This window comes from Melanotaenia boesemani, chromosome 11, assembly GCF_017639745.1.
Source record: "Melanotaenia boesemani isolate fMelBoe1 chromosome 11, fMelBoe1.pri, whole genome shotgun sequence".
In the NCBI taxonomy this organism is placed as follows: Eukaryota; Metazoa; Chordata; class Actinopteri; order Atheriniformes; family Melanotaeniidae; genus Melanotaenia; species Melanotaenia boesemani.
Genome location: NC_055692.1, coordinates 13714000 through 13737596, shown reverse-complemented (window position 1 = coordinate 13737596; position 23597 = coordinate 13714000). Strand labels below are relative to the sequence as shown.

General features: G+C 38.9%; 1 protein-coding gene across 1 annotated transcript in view; it reads right to left on the bottom strand.

Annotated features, from left to right (window-relative positions):
* fbxl17 (F-box and leucine-rich repeat protein 17) overlaps positions 1-23597 on the bottom strand; it is a 226486-nt gene that overhangs the window by 73976 nt on the left and 128913 nt on the right. The gene's annotated exons all lie outside the window — the stretch shown is intronic.

Below are 23597 nucleotides of genomic sequence, written 5' to 3'. Positions count from 1 at the left end.
TCAATGAGCTTCATGTCAAAGTGAAACACAGGAACAATATTGAGGTATTTGTTGTGGTGTGTTCCTTCCAAATGTGCACATACACACGGTATGACTGACAACTGAGGTTATGCTCTGAAATGTATTGCACACATTCGCTGGCTCATCCCACCAAGGCCCGCGCAGACGTGAGGACTTGTTGTGAGAATTTGATCGGAGTTCCTTTCATGCTGTTTATGCCACATCCTCACTGTCTAGCAAACAGAAGTGAAAATAGGATTTGGATCAACAGGGAATTTAAGACGGCAGAACTTCCACTGCCTGATTTTTAAGTTTGTGAGGGTTTTTGCACTAGGATTCACGTAAGGTGGCACAATCCGTTGATGTCACTTAAGGCGTGATGTATCACACGGCAGGATCAAGGAGGAAAAGATGCAAGTGAGGGAAAAGTTTACTTCTGAAATCCGTATTTCTGAGCGCAGCCAAAGCTGTTAAAATGTACACTGACCTGTCTGCTTTAGTTCACTGGACTGCATCTTCTTCGCCTTTTCCATCAAACTTTTCTTGCGGTGGTCCTGTGTGCCTCTCAATATTATCAGCTTGTACTTTTTCTATTTTGTCACTGTCCCTTCCCACTTCTGCTTGTTTATTTTTTCAGCCTAACCAACCCTTGGTCCTACCCCCTTTTTGCTTTTTTCTATCTTATTTTTCTCCATCAGTGGCCTGTATATCATGGATAAGAAAGCCTCACCTCCAAAGAGAGAGCAGACCTGTTGCAGGTGGTCATTGCTGGACCAACCTTCTGTCATGGTCAGCCTTAGATAAGATTCAGTTCAACCTGGAGGATCACAATATCATGCTGTGTGTCTTGGGGCCACAGCATCAGAGCTGCTAATGAATGAATGCCTTGGGAAGAACTGGTGAGGAAACAGATAAAAAGAAAGTAGCAATTCAGGGATGCTGCGACGAAGGCGGAGTGCATCTTCTGGGAGCTTGTTACACTGTGCCTGGGTCCCCGGGGTGAGAGGAAAAGCAATTAGATCAAACATCAATGAATGAAGGAGGGAGAGATGAAAAGTGACTACAGCAGGAAATAGAGAAAGTAGAAACCTCTATACAGTAGCAGGGGGGGTACATCACAGGAGAAGGGCAGAGCTAAGGAAAAGAAAATTAGAATGAGAGCCCAGTAACAAGGTTGGAGTGAGGGGATATGACAAGATGAGGGATGACGATGGGGACAAGGCAGGTGTGGGAAGCTATGGCTAAGGGAGCGTTTAAACCATATGAAAAGGTCATGAAGATGCAACAAAACTCCACCCCAAACACCAAAAGGCTCAGCTAACATGAATTAGTGATCCAATTTCTATCAATAATGTACTAAGTCAGAGACAAAAGCATAAGTTGGACATGATGTGCATACTGATTATTGAACTTCTACATCTCCATAGGCCCAAACTGAAAAGAAGCAACAAATGAAAGGATGCAGTAAAGTTGGCCAACAGCACTGCAAGGTACTTGAGCTGAAGAAGCTACAGGTGATGCTTTTAAAAGGCTGGAGGGTGAAGATAAGGAGGAGAAAGAGGATACATTAATATGTGGAGGCTGGCTAAAAAGATGAGGAGAGCAGAAAAGGGATGAAGGCAGATGAAGAGAGGATGAGACAAGTGATGGAGGCTTGTAGGGTGAAAGATAAGGAAAAGAGGCAGAATGGGTGGATGAAAAATAGATGCAGGAACAGAAATATGAATTAGAAAGAAAAACAAAGCATAGAAACAGAACGAGCAATGGGAATGTGCATGGCCTAAAAAGTTTGGAAACAAATGAAAAGTTGTTGCAGAACCGTTAATGGGGTAAGTGAGGACATAGTGAGCGCAGGCGAGGAAATAAACAAAATGATATTAAAAAAAGAAGGAGGAAGGATAATGAGGATGAATTTGAACCATAAGAGAAGTAAACTAAAAAGAAGAAAGTGTAAACACAAGAGGTAAATGATGATGACAAGTGACGAGGATGAGAAAGTCAATCTAGTTGTTACCTCAGGGGGAGAAAAGATGCTCTTAAAAATATCACTGATGTATAAAAAAAAAAGAGCACTTTGTTATAGTTATGTAGCTAGCTGATACACAGCTTACGGCCTTTTTTTTGTGCCAATTTAATGACAATAAAACCGTTTCCATGACAACTAAGAACCGCATGTGTAAGCGATTAGTGTAACAAGCTGCCAGGAGGGGATAGAGGACGAAAGACAGCGAGCCTCATCAAGGGGTCAGCGTGTGGTTTACTGTCACCGCTCTGCTGGCACAAACAGCTAGAGGTAAACAATAAAACTGTCACTCCTCTCTCTATCTCACTCCTACAGACACGCAAACAAAATCAAACTTCTCTGTAGCTCTTGGCGAACCAAGAGTTTTGGGAAATTTCTCATCATTAAATAAATAAATAATAAGAATTGCACAGACATTTTCTCTCTAAATTGAATTACTCAATCCACACCACTGGACCTTGAGGACTTTACTTAACCCTCAAACATCTTTTATATTCTATTCTGTTTCCTTGGCAGCCGGCTGATGCTGCCTGCCAAAGAATTAAGCCTTTGTCTGACTCCATGCTCATAATGGAAAAACAGGAAAATTTTGACAAACAGATGCAAAGTGCCTTCAGTTAAAAAAAAAAAAGTTTGTTGTCTTAGTGAGCTAAAATTCTGCAGGAGTTTCTCAAAAATTGAGTGAAAATTTGATCATTTACAAATGCTATTTACAATATTTAAAAGAAAAACACTAATATGCTAAAACACTAATAAAGCATGTTCCAGTCTTTACATAAACATGAAAAGCAGAGGTTTGACAAGCTCAACAGCGCAGTTTAAGGTGGAGATGACTGGCTTGTTTCTAAGTGTCTACTTTATTATTGTGAAAGGAAACCAGATTTTATTAACTTTTGTGGTATCATTAAATCAAAAGCTAATGTATAAAATGCATTGAAAACTTCTTAAAGTGGCACCACTGAGCGTCTTGCCTCCTTTCTGTTCTCTGAGCTCTATTCATCCAGTAAAAGTCAGTCTAAAGTTAACTCTTGTCTCTTACTCTGTCACATTTTCTCTTTCTTTTCCTCACTTCCTCTAATAATGTCCTGTTGCATTTCTTTGGTAAATCAGCTGTGGTGCATGTTCACGGAGGCAAAGACAGCTCTAGAAATTTGCATAATGAATGTCAGTGTGCCATAAAAATGAGTCAGAAGCACACAGTTTTAAGGGCATACAGTTATGTAGTGTTGCTTCAAACTAACAATTTACTCAAATTTACTCTTCAGTCACTGTTATTTAAGAAAAAAAACCCTGTGATTTGGAGGCATCTAGCTGTAAATGTGTAGGTCTGCTGATCTGGGGAGTTGTATTGTGAAAGAGGTGACATATTTTTCAGTTTTGATGAAAAATTATTGGGCTAGAGTTAACTTTGTAGACTCTTTCCAAACAATTTGTGCATTTGTTTTAATCTTTCTGTTTCTCGTTGTGAAAAATTGTCAATCATTTCAGTTCCATACAACATGACCAAGAGATGTTGCAGCGACCATTGAACAATATTTCAGCAGCCAAGAGCTTGGTCGCAGTAGCATGCTGAATTTTACCAAGGTTATTTTCTTTTTCTTTTAAAACATATAATTGCATAAGATAAACAGAAATACTAGTAACAAACATGTCCAATTTGACCAAAATGGCATTCATAAGCACATAATACCATAATTATGAAATTTTATTTTTTTAAAGTTCTGTACTTGAATACTAAGAATTTTAAAAAAGAAAAAAAAAGTCAAGGTTAAGTTAAATAAGTCCTTCAACTCTTTTATCCTTGCAGTCAACACTGGCTCAAAAAAAACTTGTATTTCATAGTCTTTGTACATGTTCTGTAATATGGGTAGTTTTCAGCCTTGACTGGTGTCTGAAAGATCAAATAGGATTAGTATTTTGAGAATAAACTAGCTTCTATCTGAGCTCTATGTACTGTGCTAAGAGATCTATTGTAAAAGAAGAGGCTCTTAGCTGTTTTGAGGATGTGTGCACACATGTTTTGTTGTATAATCTGAGGTTAAACCTTGACAAAGCCTAGTGATCAGTCCTTAATCCTGGCTAACTGATCAAACTAAATCTCTCCTAGAGGATGTTGCCATGGTCAACCAACACGCTAATTTAAGAGTTGCACTCTGTAGAGGCGTGGTCGCATTTGCACAATCACACTCACCACTCCTCATCACTGATCCCTCCTCATTCCTTTTGGTTTTTTTTTTTGTTTGTATGTTTTCTCTGTGAGTATCTGGTACTTTGGTTGTTGTGATACATTTGTGATATGTTTTTTGATTTGGTAATTATTTAGGAACTCTTGATTACGGTCAGCTCTGCTGTTTTTTGGAAAAGCTGTAGGAAATTCTCTGGTGTGTTTCTGTACAAGTGTAGCAGTCTGGTGATAGTTTGGATTTTAGGGTCGTTGCTTCTATCTGTGGTATTTCTTCTTTCTGCTTTCCATTTTGCTTCTTTTTGCTGTCTTCCTCCTTTTTCTGTTTCCTCCAGTCAGGTCCAGCAAGATTACTGGATGCTGTATAGTCGTCATGTAAAGTCTAATCTTTCCAAATCTGTATCTCGTCTCACATCATCATCCATGAGTGATCAGCCATGTCTCTTCCAGATAAAAATTGGTTATTTTCTGTCATGAAAAATAAGCCTGTGGAAAGTACAGCATGTCACACATGGTAAACTGCATATCTGCAGCAAGGCTCTGTCAGAGGATGGAGAATGAAGGATCAGTATGAAGGGATAAAGTAAGGGACAACCTCGATCTTGTGTATGTGTATTAGGTGTGCTGTTTTTGCTTGTGTAAATGCAGGCATGTGTCTCTCAGAGGTGAAGCTAATCTTCTTTTATGCAGCACCACCAGAGGTATTCAAGCAGACAGGCAGCAAGAGGGAGAATAGTAACAATACTTGAGAGAAACAGAGGTCCATATTTATCACAAAGACTGCAGACAGTTTTGCAGCCAAAGCAACATGTGTAGCGCTTCTCTTTAGCTAGCCGATCACAATGGAGCAGGAACAAAGACGCGGATGGGAGAATGACTGTAGGTAGGTACACTTGCGCAGGGCCGAACCAACACAAGCCCTCGTCTCATCCCGTTCCTCACACAGCCAACAATTACACGGCTGTCTGGCCACACAAAAGGAGCAGGGAAATAAAAATGGATGATTTATCAAAAGAAGAGGGTGAAAAAGAAAAAAGAAAAGTAAGCATGAAATGTATAAAGAAACACAGTTGAAGGTTTAGGGTGAGGTTGAAAACATAAAAAGGAGGAGGAGGAGGAGGAGGCAGCGTAGTGACACAGAAGACTTCAGACTTCTGTAGCTTTGTTTCGACTTAATGAAATGGAAGGGCGGAGCAGCAAAGAGGAGGAGAGCGAGGCAAGTCGGGGGTTTATACTTCTGTGAAGAACGCTCCTGCAAAATGATTCTTCCTGTAAATTTTCTTTATATCCCCCATAAATCCATATGCAAGTGTAAGGAAGTGGAGTTGTGCTTCTTTGGGAGATGCAAAATACTGAGCTCTTGAAATTCTCTGGAATTCTGCGAAAGATGCTTTTTTCATTAGGCTAATATAAACTGATATAAAAAATATCCAATATCTAAAAAAGAGCCCTTCGGTAAGCAAATACTTGATTGTGAAGGGAAGAAAGAAACATTACGGGTTTTATTTAATGAGAGCTGCCAAGTTCACTGCTTTGAAAACGCTGACCTTCTGATAATATGTGCAGGCTTGGACTGTTGTTCTGTTTGAAAATTAATTGATACTAATTAATTACCAGTGTTGTTTAGTCAAATCCAGCTTTCTTGTTATTATTCCAAATTACTTACGTTATAATTCTAAATTCTAGAATGTTAATAAAAGTATCCCATTTGTGTTTAATGCAGTGATAAAATTACAAAATTATACATCCAAAAGCCAGGCTGTAAAATACACTTCCTATCCCTTTCTGTTTTAGCGCGCGTGTGTGTGTGTGTGTGTAAGTTCCAGCAGTCTGAATCAGGGTCTGCTTCGGCAATTAGGGTCTGGATGATTTCCCAGGCTAGCCTGCCGTACCCGCTGCTCAAATGAGAATCACATTCCTATTGTGCTCCACTGCCGTTAATCATGTTTTCAAACGACTCTGCAAACCAGCGGGGCATTCCAGCGGCTTGTCATCGGCCAGCTCAAAAATGAGCCCATGGGGTCATAACTGGGGCCATAAATGCCTCTCATCATCAGCTTTCCTGTCCAACCTCAGCTTTTTTTGTTTGTTTGTTTGTTTGCCTGCAAAACACACTTTGCAAAGCAGTCAAGAAAAAAAAAAAAAAAAAAAACAAACACCAAAGCTGATGTTGCTGTCATCCTCAGAAGTGTTCTCTCTCTCTCTCTCAATTAAGAATTCATTTGAAAGTTTTTGCCCTCCAGAAATAGACTAACATTACCCAGGAGTCACGAATTCGGCCCCTTTGCAGGTATAACCATAACGATAAATCATTTTGAGCTCAAACCTTCATCAGACTTCTTTACATATTTCACATAAATTTGCCTGTAAACTCTTAATATCGGCCCACACGATTTCAACATATCAAAATGTTGAGTGTCATTTACAAACCAGTTGATTTGTCCATCAAAACCTAGATAGAAAAGTCATCTAAGCACTTTGTGGGGTTAAGTGGCAGTTATTCACTTGAAGTTCATCCAAATGGACAGCCTGTTACCTTGCCAACACTGACAGGCATCCGTGATGCTCATGCACAAGCAGCATTTTAAAGTGGTTTCTCGGTTGCCAGTAGAAACCAAACTGGCCTGCCATCACTCATACAACACCTCTTTACCCTGCCTCTGCAATTCTTTCCTCTACTGCACCCGAGCAGTCTCCCTAAGGACATGCAAGGGAGATACTCACCTGTAAATGAATAACTGGCTTTCTGTAAAGCGATGCCATGCCCCTATCTGCCTCCACGGTCAGCCCACTGCAGCCAAAACACAATAAATAACTCAGGAGAGGATGAGCAGCGCCCTGTGGCAGATGGTGATAACACTAACAGCCTCAGGTCTGAGTTGACACAGTGGCGTTTGTGTCTGTGTGTGTGTGTTCACGTGTGTGACCGAACAAGTGCAAGGAGAGAAAAGTAGCGGATATGTGTCCATGTGAGACGAATGGTTAAGCTAGAGATGGAAGTCTATGATAAATGTCACTGTGGGCAATAAAAGCAGGGGTTGCATTTGCTTTTTGGGATGCATCTCTTATTTCTACGACAGGCAGTCAGCTGGAGCAGAGGAAAATTCGGAAGGAACTCTTCAACTATACTATACTTGCATTTGATTCTGGCAACCATAACTTCAGTAAATCTTGATTTTTTTGCAGTTTTTTTTTTAAATAAAATAATCTAAAAGTATCCAAGTGGCAGCAGTCACATTATCATATTCTACTGTTTTTGCACGGTCAAACTAGTTGTGATTCATGCAGATCTAAATGTAGCTACAGCTGTTTGAGAAGAAATTTACAATGTAAATATTCTTAACTGCAAGTTTTTTTTTCTTTTCCTTTATTATAAACATTAAGTAATAGAAATGTTGTACATATTTAACATGTATAAAGCAAAGCAATAGGAACATAAAAAGGTAAATATTTAAGATACACAACTGAAGTACTGTGAGTGCAGTGAGACTGTCTTTGCAGTGCAGTTGTTCTTTTAAACATTCCCCTTCCCATCTCTCCTTCCCCCTTGAGACAGCTTTCCCTTGAGGTTAAGGAAAAGTCTTAAAAAAGAAATTATATATATATATATATATATATATATATATATATATATATATATATATATATTCCATCTATCATACCATGGGAATTTCACATTTATGAGAAGCAACAGCATGGAAGACAGCTTAGCTGCCTTCATCTCTTTCAAATCAACATGCTGCTGGTGAAGTTAACAACAATATCCCAAAATCTGGGATATTGATAAAAATAAAAACTATTGATAATCAAGATTATTTTCTTAATTTTAAATTTAACTGCAAAGTTTTATATAATTTATAATAATGAAATTATTTTACTCAAAGGTGAAAAAAAAATTAAAATAAAATGTCATCTGCACTTCCATAACAGCGATGAAGGGAATTCTATACTTGGAAATGTCTGAAAACCAACATATTTTTTAAAAAATAGTGTATATTTTTATATGTAAAGAAAATTTCCAAAACATTTTTTGTCTGTTTAGTTGTGTCATTAACCTACAACCTACATGTCAACATGCTAGAAATAGCCTGCTTTGATTAAATACATTATAGGCCGAAATTAGTAAAAAATGGAGTTAACCAAATTCTTATTCAAGTTTATTTCTAATCAGAATAGAGTAACTCAAAGATTTCAACCTATAAAAGGTATTTATTAAAATTTTTAGGTACTTTAATGTAGTAAGAAGTGACAGCATGAAAGGAGGCATAAGAAATTTGACAGGCGATAGATGCAGCTATGTGGTCCATTTGCTAAATGAAGTCCCCACAATGCCTACATTTTGCACCTCATCAATTATCAAATGCTTACTGGTTTAAAAATTAAATTAAAATGTAAAAAATAAAATAAAAAAACTGTCCATTAACAAAACTGTCACTGGAAAAAGGGTATGCTTAAAATGTACTTAAAAAGTGAACAAATAAGGGAACTTTTTGTATTTTAGGACTCAGAAATAAGTCTCTAAATACATTATCATTACACTATGATTAAATGTGATTTCTCAAGAGAAGCTAATAGAACCAGTAAGTACTAGCTAATAACCAAATCTTGTTTCAGGCACTAAAGAAAAACAGCCTGTCTAACTGTGATAAATTGAGGTGATCATGGCCCTCAGGGTTGCATACCGTAAGTTTTGTGCTACTTGTCCACATGCAGAGAGGTGAACTCGTGGTGTTTACCAGTGGGTCTGACACAGTCGCACATTGTACATACTCCACCCACTCAGCCGTAGCTAACTGCTCTGCACTTTGATTACTGCCATCTATTTTAATGAGAGCTTATCATCATGCTCTCTCCAGCCTGTTTTCTCTGTCAAACATGAAGGCAAACATGGGAGAAACATGCATGAGTGTGTGCATCCCACTTAGACACATACAGTATACACACAGTAAAGAGAACAACATTGTGTGCCATGTTTGTCCCAGTAGCAGGAAATTGAAGGGTGTTCATTAGCCTAATGGATATGAAGAGGAAAGGAGTAGGGGAATAAAGGGAGAACAGAAAAGAGGAGGAGGGGATGATGATGTGAAGCCACTGAATTCTACCACAACAAATTTTGTACAATAGCCCAATAAGTCATATTGCTGCATGTCATTTCCTGGCTACAATGATAGAGAGAGGAATACCTCAATTAAACAAAATGGCTTTAATTACAGTGAATTTGCCTCATAAGTCAGCTCCTGTTGAGAATAAATGAGCTGTTGCGTTTTTGTTGCTACTGCTTAGCACTCCAGCAGCCTGGCTGGATGGACTCGACTTCATTAGGTTCACTAGATTGCCAGCACACACATCGGGATGACAAAGCTTAATCAATGGACTCACACTGTTCTAAAGACTCTGAAAGAGCAGAAACAGTGGATGCCGAACTGTACAGGGATGCTGATCAATGGTAAAAATGTGTGCTTTTCAGCGGTTCTCTGTGATCTTTTATATTTTTTTTCTGCAGATATTGTTGCTTCTGTCATTGAGTCTGCAAAGTACATTTTCCTCAAAGAGGTAAGAAAGCTTTGTATTTGAAAAAAGTGAAACATGAAAACAGGAGCAAATCGCACTATGACAACCTGTGCATTACAAAATAAAAAAGTAGACGACTATGCAGCGAGCATGAGAGAACACAAAAGCAGCAAGAGCAAGAAAAGAAGTGATCATTGGAGAGCTTGAATGCATCAACCACACTACAACCACAACTATTCCAGATCACATCGACACTCTTTCTCTTCATTTAACGAGACGTTAGTCGTCCATGAAACTACTTCAATATGTGTAGTATAACAATCATCAATACCACATACACACTAGGACACACAAGTTGTTATGGCTATGTTCCAGGAAAACAGAGTGACAACAGTATGTTGGGGGAAAAAAGAATATATATAACCGAATGAAAAATCTGAGTATCTGATTAATCGAAACTAGAAAAAAAAAAAAAAAAAAGAAAGACACCACCCTGAATGAGCATGAAGGTGACTCTTGACCTTTAACCAGACATATGGAGATCTCATATAGATCAAACATGATTCTCATCTATCACTGTCTCCCTAGTAACATGAAGAAGGTTAACAGTTCAACACTACCATAGGAATTTTCCTGGGGGAAGAAAAAACTGCTTACACTTTCTACATGAGGTTTAATACCAGCAGTAAAATGAGATGCATTGCTCTCATCTAATATTTACACCCGAACACCTACACCTGCTGGATAATATCACTGAATTGTCACCACTTCATTGTTATCATCACATTAAAGCGTCACGATTTACCAATAAAACAAACATGCTAATAAACTTTGCACATTAAAATAATAATAAATATTTACACAATAAGGGGAGGACGCCAACACATACAGTAAAAACTAGCTGCTAATCCACTTTTTCCTGCTATAGAGACAGAAGAGTGAAACATCCTAATGAGAAACTGGTGGCTAAATAACCATGATGGTAATAACAGTGGGAGAGTCTCTCGGAGCAAGCGTTTGACTCTGGTGACACACAGCCATTAGGTATTCATGAAAACAGATGTTTCATGGCTCGCCAGCTCATTGGCCCAAACACCCCCGGAAAACGCCAGAATCCTAAATGAATTTCCCAACGGAACGTACTGTTTGATCCCACGCCAAGAAAAAGTGAGGAGATTTGAAGATTTTCACTACGGGGGAGAGAAGGAGGAGGAGGATGGAGAGGAGGAGGGGTAGCATGGGGAAATGAGATGGCGAAAGAAAGAGAGAGTGTAGTTTATTCTCCTTGAAATTGGCAACTCCTGTGTCTCATATAACGGCTCTTCATCACCGAGCCCCGTCTCATTATTTGCTATCATAACAGGTTAGCAAATAATTTTGTTTAAGCATTCTTGATCAGGCAAAACTCTGACTGGGTTATCACCGGTCATGCAGACAGTGTTTAGACTAAATAAGGGAAGAGAAGGGCTGGTCTGTGTTAGCAATGCATAAGAAAATATTGCATTTTTAACTAAACCACCAGCATATAGTTACTTTTTAGTTAGGTTTTGTAAATTAGTTTATAATTTAATTGCCTTTTCTTTTAATTTAAAAAAAAATGAATGGAATTTGTTTTCAAGCAAAAGGTCTCATTGAATAACTGATTCAATCCTTAAGAATGTTATAAATGTCTTTGTGTTTGTGCATTTTGCTCACATACAAATGCAGTTTTGGGACACTGAAAACAAACTTTGAGGAAAACAGCTTCGAGGGTCAAGATTTTCTGTGTGGACAGGATAACTGGCTTTCTTGGCCTACAGTGTCACTGTGTGCCACCATCTGGGTGGCTTGTGTCACACTATACTCTGTTAACTCCTTTGTTTACATGGCAAATGCAGACAAGGCCAAGATTGTGCTGGCACTAATCTTGTTAACAGGACTTTTAACATGTTTACATACAGTATAAACATACAGTTAACTGCTGACTATACTGAAGAACGAAGGAGTCACAAGCTGTCATTGGATTTGCCAGAAGCGGTCAGTTTTGTCAGCCTTCTGATTGGCTAGCGTGGCCGGAGAGAGGATGGCTAGATTGTGTTTGGGCTTGGCATTTTTCTGACAGCATTTCAGTGTCTGTATTTTCATTTGAACTTTTTTTTTTCATTTGTAAATAACACCATGAAGACATTTTTTTTTTAAACATAGGAAAACTGTTTCTGCAAAATATCCAAGTTCATGTGGGCACCCCGCATTTGTTTAGACGAGTTATCGCCACCAATGAACCTCAAGGGCCACTGTCCTGCAGGTTTTAGATGTTTCCATCTTACAACCCACCTGACTCAAAATGGGTCATTAAAAGGTTTGTGTAGAACACAACAAGCTGCTGGAGTACCATTCCATTTGTACTAGGTGTGCTGCAGCAGGAAAACATCTAAAACTTGCAAAACACTGGTCCCCGAGGTCCAGAGTTGGTGTTTTCTGGTTTAAAAAAATCACTTGAAAGTAACATTACGCACAAGATACGATATGAAGATGACCAACGGAGGCAGTGTACGGTTGAACCATGTATCGCACTGTTTCAATTGAAGACGCTGGAAGAATTACTATCAACATTGCTGCAGCTGTTGTTTATATGACATGATCTTAACTTTAGCCAAACTTTAACTTCCATGTTTACTGTAAATACATTTCTTTTAGTTCTGTGGTGTGCTCTCCAGTGTACCACATATGCAAGTATGTGAACAGTTATGGATTACGGGCTGGATCTATCTACCGTAACTACATATATATCCATCCAAAAGTTATTTAATTCAGTATTCAGTAAGGCTTGTACGCTGAGTAGCGTGTGTTTGTGGGTGTGTGTGTGTAAGCAGCCAGATTATCAAAAGAAAATTTTTTTCATGTAAACAGTAAAGCTGTGATCTCGTCCATTGTTATGTGCTTAATACTATGAAACATAAATCTGTAAGAAAAATCACTATGACCACCACTTTTGTAAAGCTGTCCAAGTACTTCAATAGAAGTTAATCTCTCTTTTATGTCTCAAGTTTCATCTGCTTCAATCTTTATTTTTCTAAGAAAAGGGCATGTCAGTGGAGTGTAGAGTCAACTGAAAACATGAGGATAAAAATGATGATGTAGCCTAAAAAACACTAAGAAACAGATGCAAACATTTGTTCTCTTTCATTCTCATGATTATTGATATTACAGTGTTCATCCTCTATTTAGTGTGCTGGCAAATTGACCAGACTGGTGGTTTAGAGGGAGAGAGGGAGGGAGACAAAGTAGTGGAAGAACAGGCTTTAACAGACAGTGCCGTTGATAGATGTGATTATAGCCTCTTCATGCTGCCCATTTTTTCTCTATAGATTCCAGATGATAACAGTGAATGGACCCTCTCTTTGTCTCCCTACTTCCCTTTGCAGTGTTTTTCTCGTATCCTGTGCTTCATTCTCCTTTCAACTATCTGTTTGTCATCCTCATCCCTTTGTTGCCTTGATTTTTTCACTACATTCTCTGCTCTCCAAACCCTCTGTACTTTCTTTGATTCTTTCCTCACCATAACACCATCTTCCTGTCACAATCGCTCCCACTCTCCTCTCTCGTCACTTGCCTCACAGGGAGTCTAAAAACCACACCACATTTCTGATGGTTCCCTTTCTCTTTACAATCTTTACTATCTTTTTCTATCTTTTTCCACTGCCTCGCATCCATTCATGGCCTTCATCACAGCGCACTTCCTTATAGTATACAGCATTCACATTCCCAAAAGGGGAAAAAAAATGCCCCCCGATGAGTGGTACGTGTTTGCCTTAAAACACATTAGCAGTGTTGAGTAAAACACAATGACAAATGACAGGAGACTAACAGTGGGGATCCTACTGGTCATTCAGCCAGCCAGCAGAAGCACTGCAGTGCGCTCTGCCGCTACACTGAGGCTCAAAGTGAAACCAATCCTCTAATGCCATACAATATCAGCCTTAATCTTACTCAAGCTCTGCTCATTACACACTCAGCATGGGCCGGACACAGACAACACAGGGAGTTATGCAGCGAGGGTTTGCATGCCAACTGTCTGCGAGTTTGTGTTTGCGTTTTGTGTAGACATAATGATGTGGTATCGCTATTACTGCAAGCCACAGTAAGAGAGCGTGTAATACGCCTTGACATTGTACGCAGATCAAGTAGATTCATGGTTTGAATCAACCTTCCCACCCTCACCCCTCCCATATGAGACACAACCATAGAGAATGTTAATTTCCATCTCCATAAACAATTGTAATGGGTATCAAATCAGCCTAAGAGCATGTTTGCAAGGATCAGCGTACTTCGATACATCACACCTGCACACATGGCACGGTATGCCTGTGTGGATGCGTGAGTTCTTGTATGTTTCCCTGCAAGCGTGAATGTGTATGTGCAAGAGCACGTGGGCATGCACAAGTGATTTTTTTCTTTTTTTTTTTTTTTTACCTCAATAGTAAAAATCCTACCCATGATTCATTCGCTGCCTCTGTCATTAGGGGTGATGTCATACAGTGTAAATTCCGACAATCCTAATTGGGCAGGGCGATAATGCCCCCACATAAAGACTAACATATTTCAACCTGCAATAATATCCCCTGTAATCCAGCAACTTTTCAACACCCTCCAGAATCCAGCTTACATTCAAGGCTGAGTGGGGGGTGGAGGGGGTTGGGAGTCTTTACAAAAAGCCAGAGAGTTGATCTGAAAAACATGAGCAAAAATCTGAATATATTCACACAAAGACACGCTACTAAGCAAAAATCACTTCTTTGCATGCATTTTTCTTTTCAACAGCCATGTCCAAACACTCCCCCATGCACGTACACATGTACACACACACACACACATGCATACACAGACTCTTCTCAAATCAGCAGATTGAAGGGCTAGAGCACTGCAGCTCCATTCTGCCAGTTCAGTTTTATGTCTTGACTTTGATACAAGTCCGCACAGCATGGAAGCTCACTCCACCACCTGCAGGTTGTTTATTCCAACATATTTGTGTATATGTGCAGGTAAGAATGTCAAACCTGCCACCTGTTTGTCAACATGCAAAGCCAAACTCCATCCATCTCTAAAGAATCTCCTTGAAGTGTTTACTTCATGTTGCAAATATGTTATCTCTGTGTTTATATGCTTAAATCATGCGCAAGCGCGTAACTGGGGGTGGAATTAATTTACTTGATGCTCTTCCTTATTAATCAATGAAAAGACAACTTTCTTTCCGAAGCTCCCTTTCAAAACAAAAGAAGGAAAAAAAACATTACTGGGCTTCTTTATCCCTCCAGCTCATATAAACTACCTTCTGACCAGAGCAGGTCTACACAACTACACAAAAACACACACAAAACACACGCAAAATGGCTTCAGCCATAACATCACTCCATTGACATTTTTTCTTTTACCTAGAGTAATCTAATACCTGCCTTTTAATACATAAATACATAATGATTATCCAAAACATTATAAAATTATAGAAGGATGATCATAAAGAACAATAGAAAAATGAACTTTGTTTTAGTTCTCTGGTGTGCCCCCCCCCCCCCCAAAAAAAAAACCTTGGGTCACCTCTGACGAGTAAGAGATTCTGTTTAACCACAAGTCAAACACCTAAACTTTTCTCATTTCTTATAAGCCCCACAGAGAGAACATGACACATGCAGCAGAACAATGTTTTATCTCATCTGACATCCTGACAACAAGGAAATAAACACAGGCTGACAGCCAATCAGATCGCCCATCTGCTGTTCTGCCTCACAGTGGTTGGACTGCCCAACAAGCGGTGACGGAATAATTTCTGTGAGGGACACACCCCAGAGGTTATAAGTGGGGGAGCTGAGGGGGGGCTGAGGTAAAAGGGGAGAAAAAAAATGCAAAAGAAAGAGGATGCAAAGGGTGGGCAGCCATATGGCAACTTTTTGCTATTTGATTGGTGGAGGGCATGCAGGCAACCAGGCAGGGAAGACCAGGAAATGTAATTCAGGGAGGCTGTCTGGATATGACATCTCAGGGAGCTATTCAATCTGCAGCCAAACCCTCAAGTGGCGCCTTGCCTGGCATGGTGGCAGGGAGGTTACAACTGTGAGCTCACTGCCTGTCAACCCCACTACACCCTCTGTGGGAAAAAATGAAATAAATAAAATAAGGATAGAGAAGAGAGGAGGGGAGAGGAGAGGAGAGGAGATATAAAAATGAAGGAAATATATTTATACTGACAATGTAACAACAAAGAAAGCAGGACCAAATAAACAAGCTTTAAAGTGGATGAGTGTATGAAAGAAAAAGGAGAGGGGATGCCAAGAGACGGCAGCACAATGAGACTCAGCTGAGGCTCCAGAGAATAAATGGGAGAAAGACTGAGGAAGGGAAGGTGGAGTGGGTGAGAAAGTGATCCAGGCGCCAGCTGTGATTCTTCTCTGACAAGCGTGTCTCCTATAAAATAGTGATAATTAACTGAAGCTAGCATTATTCTGTAAACCATTCTATTCATTATAAACCCAAAACAATATGCCTCACCTTTCTTAAGAAACTATTGGGACTGGAATAAGAAAGCTTTGTGTGTAATGTAAACCTTCCATAGAAAGTCAGATATTTTACATGATGCTGCACAACCTGTTTGATGAGGGAGGACAAGACTTTGCTCATAGTTACCAAGGTTGATGGTTATAAAAAGGAATGCTGTTTTGCAAATATAAAGCTCCATTTGAAACGTGACTATTGTTCTTTTGTTATTATTATTATTTGGTTAGCACTAAAATACATATTAATGTTGGACCTGGCACAGGAAACAAAAGAAGGGATGGATAATAAAAAAAAAGAGCAAAACAGAAAAAAATAGCCTGCATCAGCTGCAATACCTGTAAAGAAACTTGACAGAAAACATCGACTTCTGTAAGACAATAAAGCAGAGAATCATCAGGAGCTCCTGCAAGAAGACAAATGGAGCCAAACAAGAAAAACACCACCTGCAACATGCAAACATTTAAAAAAAAAAAAATACAAACAAACAGAGTCAGTAGAATCATATCTCAAACGACCTGAAAATGTTGCAGTTACAATTCCCAATCTGCCAACCTTGTTACCCCAACAAAACAAGGCTGTTTTATTTGCTGTTACTAGATTACACAAACAGAATTTTGTAAAAACTTGGACAACAGGCACAGGAAAAACCAAATGATATTTTGTTTTGGATCACTTTCATCAAAACTCTGAAATACACAACTGGGCTTGGTGGAGGATGCAATCGGAGTGCTTTTCTTTGTCTTTCGTTATTCTTTGATGTTCAAACTCCAAATGCAATACATTTTTATTTGTAAAAAAAAAGAAGCTGCTTGTTCAAATGCTCTACATTCTACATTTAAAGCATCAATCCTCAGATTGATGCTTTATTGTTTTTGTCAAAAAGCAAAGCACATTGGCTGCATGTTAGGAATGTGGTTTGTTGTGCAGTTTTATTCAATTAACTCTTTGAATCAGTTCAGCTTCCCAAGAAAATTCTTAGAAACCACAATAATTTATCAGATTCACATGCCTCTGTAAAATAACTGTCACATGATGGGCAGTGTCTCTGCTACCACAGAACGTAAGGGTTATAAGTACCGTACTTAATAATAACCCTTTTTTTCTCCTCCAAATCCTAACCAGGTAAGTCACTTCCTGACTTTTACCAGGTGTTTTATTTTCTTAACCAAACCATGAAACTTTTTTGGCTATTAGAAAAAAGAGAGATTAATATTTTTCTGATGGAGTCTTAGATTTGAAAGACGATGTTTTCACAACCAGCTGTACCTCATTTGTTTCATTATTTGTACTTTTTTATGCTTGACCAAATAAATTTGTCATGCATTTGTCAAATAAAATGAAAAGAATAACTATATAAAATAAACACCACATCTTCCCGGCTAGTGTGTGTGTGTGTGTGTGTGTGTGTGTGTGTGTGTGTGTGTGTGTGTGTGTGTGTGTGTGTGTGTGTGTGTGTGGTGGTGGTGGTTGTGGTGGTGCTGCGGGGTTTTTTTTTTTTTTTTTTTTGAGGGACTCTGGATGTCCAGCGCTCCAAACAAAAACAATGACATAAAATACACTGACTCCAGGCTCCTACCATCCATTAATAAATGTTTGGAAGACCTCATCAAATGTTTATACTTCCACTGTCTAGTTTAGTGTGATATACCGCAGCACCCAGTCTTTTTAAACCATTTTATGTAAAAGAAAAGAAAAAAAAAAACATTAATTTAACATTATTCGGCTTTCAAAATTTTGCACCTGGATCAGAGAGAAATGACATAATGGGAGGAAATGAGTGAGTGTCAGAGGAAGCTAATAGTTGAGGTGCTGCCATTCAGCTTCTCTCGCAGTCATTCGCATCCATTTGGCTTCCCTGTTGGGTTTTGAGGCCAATAGTAGCTCCTAAAGTATCTTATCTGTCAAGTTATGACTTCACTGTCTAGCCCTTACCAGTCACCATTCGGCAGCAGATGACAGCTCGCTATTGGAAACCACTCCGAAAGTGTTTCATCACAACCCTTCATTCATACTAGCGTACAAAAAATCTCAGAGACACACAAAGACACACAAACAGAATCAGTCTCTCCTCCCTCCCACACAGACACACTCATCTACCATTTCATCCCAAAGAGACTGTACACATTCAAACAAACAGAGGAGACGGTTATTGTCCGAATGCAATTATCTTGTACTGTCCATCTCGTTGACTGGTGTGGGACAAAGGGGCCTCTGTTGATGAGGCTAGCAGTGTGTGAATAGGGGGTTAGACATCTTTGGCCTTTTCCATGGCTGCAGACATTCAATCTGCCATCCACACATCCCATTGGATCTGATAACACCAAACAAACCCCAAAGAGAGAGAGAGAGAGAGAGAGAGACACAGAGAGAGAGAGAGAGAGAGAGATAGCGAGAGAGAGAAAGCCAGACGCTAATGGCCTCTCTATTGTGTGTAAATCCTCTCTTATCTTCTTGTTCTCTGTGTTAAGAGACTGGTCAAGGGCAGCAGGAAAAAGAAAAAAACTCTATAACCACAATGTTGTCTGCAGGTGCTCACTTTAGCATCAACAGTTTAGAATAGGGCATGACCAGGCACAGATGATCACTAGCTAAGAAACATACCATGAAATTCAACAGACGTACTGTATCTTTACACCGTAAAGCAAGGTATCCAAGCTAATGACCTGACATTAGACTGGAACTAATTATTCTCACCCTGTCAGATTCTCCCACTGGACTACATCTCATGTAAGCGCAGACGTGTGCACGCACACACCACTTGTTTTCCTGACTCTCTCTTTAGTGCTGTCTTGTCTGTCTCTCTTGGCGACAGACCAGTAATAGGGAGAAAATGAGAAGAAAGGTAAAAGGAGTGAGGACAGACGGAAAAGAAAAGACAGGATTATCCCTCTAATCCCTGCAACCCCCTCAAAATAATAGGTGAAGCTCATCTTCAGGTACATTAAAGAGTACAGTAGGAACCTGCTTCTTTTCCTTTTTTTACTGCAGCATCCCAATCCCTAAATTTTGAGGGAACCAAAAATATACACTTAAAGAAGAGCCTCAAACTAACCATTCTTACCTCTGTCAAGGTAAGAACATTTAAAGGAATTGTGACATATTAAAAGAGTACTGCTATTTTAAATTTTTTCTTAAACAGCTTTTACTGCAGTTACAGAATGTAACCAAGCTGTTGCTTCTTTCTACTTGTATAATTTGCATGTTGAATGCATTTCTTTGTACTTGCACACAGATGTCGACGCTCAAGTAGATAAGACAAATATGCAAAAGCAATTACAATAGTAATTTCTTCTGCAGTCACCTGCACCACGGCTGAGAGCAGGGAGACAGTATATTCATCCATCATGGGCAATGACTGCCACGTTGCATGTACTCTGCAAATCAATTCTTGAGGTTGGACTGCAGACTTTTCAGATGCCATCAATTTGCAAATAAACAACTATGACTGTGTAACAAAAGAGAGGACCATTAGCCAAATATGAGCATCTGAGAATCATTTCTTCCACAACAGTGACACAATCCCAAGTCTGAAAGGACAATCTAAATGAGGACATCTGTATTCTCTAACCCATCCAAAGGATAAATGCAGGGGAGGAAAAAAAAAGGTAGAACAACAGGCATCATCAGCAGCCTGCAAGCCAAGAGGTGGTGAAGTTGTGCATCACCTTTTTTTTTTTTTTTTTTTTTGCTTTGTTTTTCTTTTCTATGGTTTGAATATATTACAGGCTGCTGTCAAGGTTTGGCCTTTCTCTTCTTTAACTGACAGCAAGTTCAAGAGTTTGTCTCTGAGTGAAAATCCTTCATTAATAAAGTTGCTGCTTGTCATTAGTGCAACAGAAATTGAAAAAAAAGAAGAAAAAAAAAAAGAAAGATGAAAGACAGAGTTACAGATTGCAATGATCAAGGTCCAAACAGACCGGACATACTTGGTAATTCTGATGTAACTGTAAATGAAACATGTTTTGTGTGTTTGTGTGTGTGTGTATTTTTATTCAATGCAAAATAAAGAAAGGACACACAGTCAGCACAAGGACTTAAAGACTTCACACTGTGTAAAGTAGAGCTGAGGCAGGTTTTGAACGCTTAACCTTAGAAATGAGAAACAGAGAAACAAACAGCTTACCACTGTGCTTTTTCAAAAAGCATGTCCCATAGCGTCTTTCATCCCTTAACCACAAAAATGCTCATATGGGATACATAATTAAACAGCTTTTCATTTTACACATTTCATTTAACAAGAGCTAAATTCAAGTTTGACTAGCTGATTTCACACAATTAAACCTCTGATTTACCAAGACTCAGAGACGTATAAACATATCTTAAAGGTTTAGAGCTATCCCTAATATGAAGGCAGGAGGATTAAATAGGAAAAAGTCAAACTGATGATATAAATAAAACAAATATACGAGCTTATACATAAATTACTTTGTTGTAGCATCACATTGTGGCCAGTTAAACAGGGATTTTGAGCATTTCTTTTTCATGACATCAGTTTACACACTGAGAGTAATAATTGCAAGCAGATCATTTCGTTGTCTGCTGGTAGAAAGACTAATAGAGTTATCACAGCACGTTATCATATACATGGAAAAAAAATGTTAGAAATCATCAATTTTGAACTGATTCTGCTAAAGTGACAATTAACATAATTCAAAGTCGTCTCTCTTAGGGTTTCGTTTGCATGTTGTAAAGACGTGACATGTTCTTATTTGTATAAATCAACCCATCAATGAGTTATGAGAAATCTGGCCAATGATAGAGGGAAAAATTGGAAATTTCCTGAACAAACAACCCAAGCAAAGCCTTTAAAAGACCTGGTTGCTAAGGAGATGTGGATTTTAAATTAGAAATGTACAGATACCAGTGAGCTGAGGAATCGAGAGTGGGAGAAATAAGGGACAATATTTTAATATCATCTTCCTGGATTCAAGTTCTTTGTCAAAAAAAAAAAAAAACAACTTTTTGCACAAAAAAGTTAGCAACAGTAATTGGTTCAAACGTCAACGCTGTCTACCTTAAATACAATAGCTGCCACCTCAAGTCACTTCCAAAGAAAACTCCAACACAATCACAATTAAATTATGGAGAATGCATATACTTGACTTGGATGCATGCTTCCCACACACACTTAAACTCCCTCAGTGTACGTGATGGGAGCAGGTGTTGGATGTAATGAGTTTGTCTACAAGCTGTTATAAAATGACAACAGGGGAGTGTGGCCCCTATCACCAGCAGACACACCCATCTTTTTGCACACTGAATAAAAAAGCAAGCAGCTACAAACTGATGCTACTTCCCTAACTACATATTTCTGTCAATACCACTTGTCTTTCAGTGAGTAAGTCAACTGTTAGAGTGTAAGAGAGGAGTGCGATGGCAGCGGCCCAACCATGTGTTCGGAGAGTGCGTGGGTGTACTTTTCTATGCTGAACACACGACCTCCTGTGTGAGATGCATGTGGCAGGTATGGTAATGTGAGAATTAATGTCTCGCAACCACACCTTGCAGTCCGCATCTCAAGGACATGATCCCACCGGCAACTACTGCAGCTGTGATTCACTCCTTCTCCTCCTCCTCTCAATCACTTTCACAATCGGTCCATCAATAATTCATCTTCAGTTGTCTCGCTTTCACCATCCTTATCAGAAGCATCAAGCTCTGTGACAGTTTACCTGACAAGATCAAGAAACAACGGAGAACTTTTCTTGTAGAAACTGATGCAGAAATCTTGGTCAGTTAAGGACAATTTTAAACATATTTAACAGTTATGTATTTCTAACACATAAAGCTATTCCCTTTCAATCAAGATATCTCTGTATCTGTAATCTCAGGCTGTTTCTGAATTCTAATATGATATAAATGTGGGACTTAAGGCATGAAGGGATAAATGTATGTCCATCAGAAGCTCTGGAAAGTTTATTAGGTGGAGAGAAAGATGAGATGAGAACTTCTATCTTCATGGCTAAACATGGTATTCCTAAAAAAAAAAATGCTTCCTAATTTGCATTCTTCCATCCAGCTATGCACTCATCCATTTATCCATCTGTCCATCCACCTGAAAACCCTCTCAGCTTTTTACTCCATCCTTATTGCTCCATCTGTCCATCACTGCTCATTACACTCCCGATTTCCATTCTTTCCTCCATCATATTTCTGACTATTCATCCATCTTCTTCAAGGAAAACAACAGACGCTGCAGGATGTAAGAAAATGTCAATTTTATGGAGTTAAAATAAAATATGAATTCGCAAAGGTTTAATTAATGAATTTTGATATGGTTTGATGGTGTGACAGTGTGTGATTTAATAAAACTGGGATGTGATTAAAACTGCTCAGCATCACAGAGGTAAAATAAAGAGTCAAATCACAGCAGATAAATAACATATACAAGAGTCAAGGGTAAATTATTGATGGGCTGTAAACTAAAGAAACTGCAAAGGCAGAGCCTTTATTATAATGTTTACTTGTTTTAGAGAAACACGTCTCTATAACCTTTCTCTGACAACTCGGACACAATGCTGGTTTTACTTCACACACACATGCAATATTAACCTTTCATGGTTAAAAATAAATAAATAAATAGTTTCAACAGACAGAAAGTTGATTATCCTCAACTTTATCTACAAACTAATCCAGACCAACTCAAAACATCACCTAACATCTGCAGTACCTGTAGCAACTTGATCTGATAAAGGTCTTCAGTAAAGATAAAAAAAAAGAAGAAAATAAAACACACTTTCTCCAAATGTGAACAATGTATCTTCCCCTGAAAACTAATTTCCTTATGAAAATGGGGTTTTAAGTCTTTCGAGGCTCCTTTTAGATTCTAATAAACTAATTCCAAAGGCAACGCCAAGAGAGGCTTATTTCAATTTCACAAAGGCTTTGCTCGCATTTGTTTCACATTACGATGCAGGAGGGTGGGTGGCGGGTCGGGGCGGGGCTGGGATGTTGGGTTATATTTTGCTTTAATGTATTCAGGTATCTTGATTTGTTGTTTGAGCTCCTCACACGATAAAAGAGAAAATGATTTTTCAAACTTAATCTTCATCCTCTCTCCATTTTTCTTCCTCTGCTGTGGAAAACAGGAAATTCTGCAAATTACTTCAGACAGAAACGGTGTATCGTGGAATAATAATAATAAAAGAAAATACTTTAAGCATTTTAGGTTTGTGGTGTTTATTGTAACACTGCCTGTCCACACAATAACATTTCCACAGCACATTACAGCAAAGTAAATCTCAGAGATTATTCAAACTATTTTCCAGTTGGTCCGAATGAAGCAGGCTGCCACACCAACTGTTCTAAGTCCCAAACAAATAAACAAATACGCACACGCATGCACATACACAG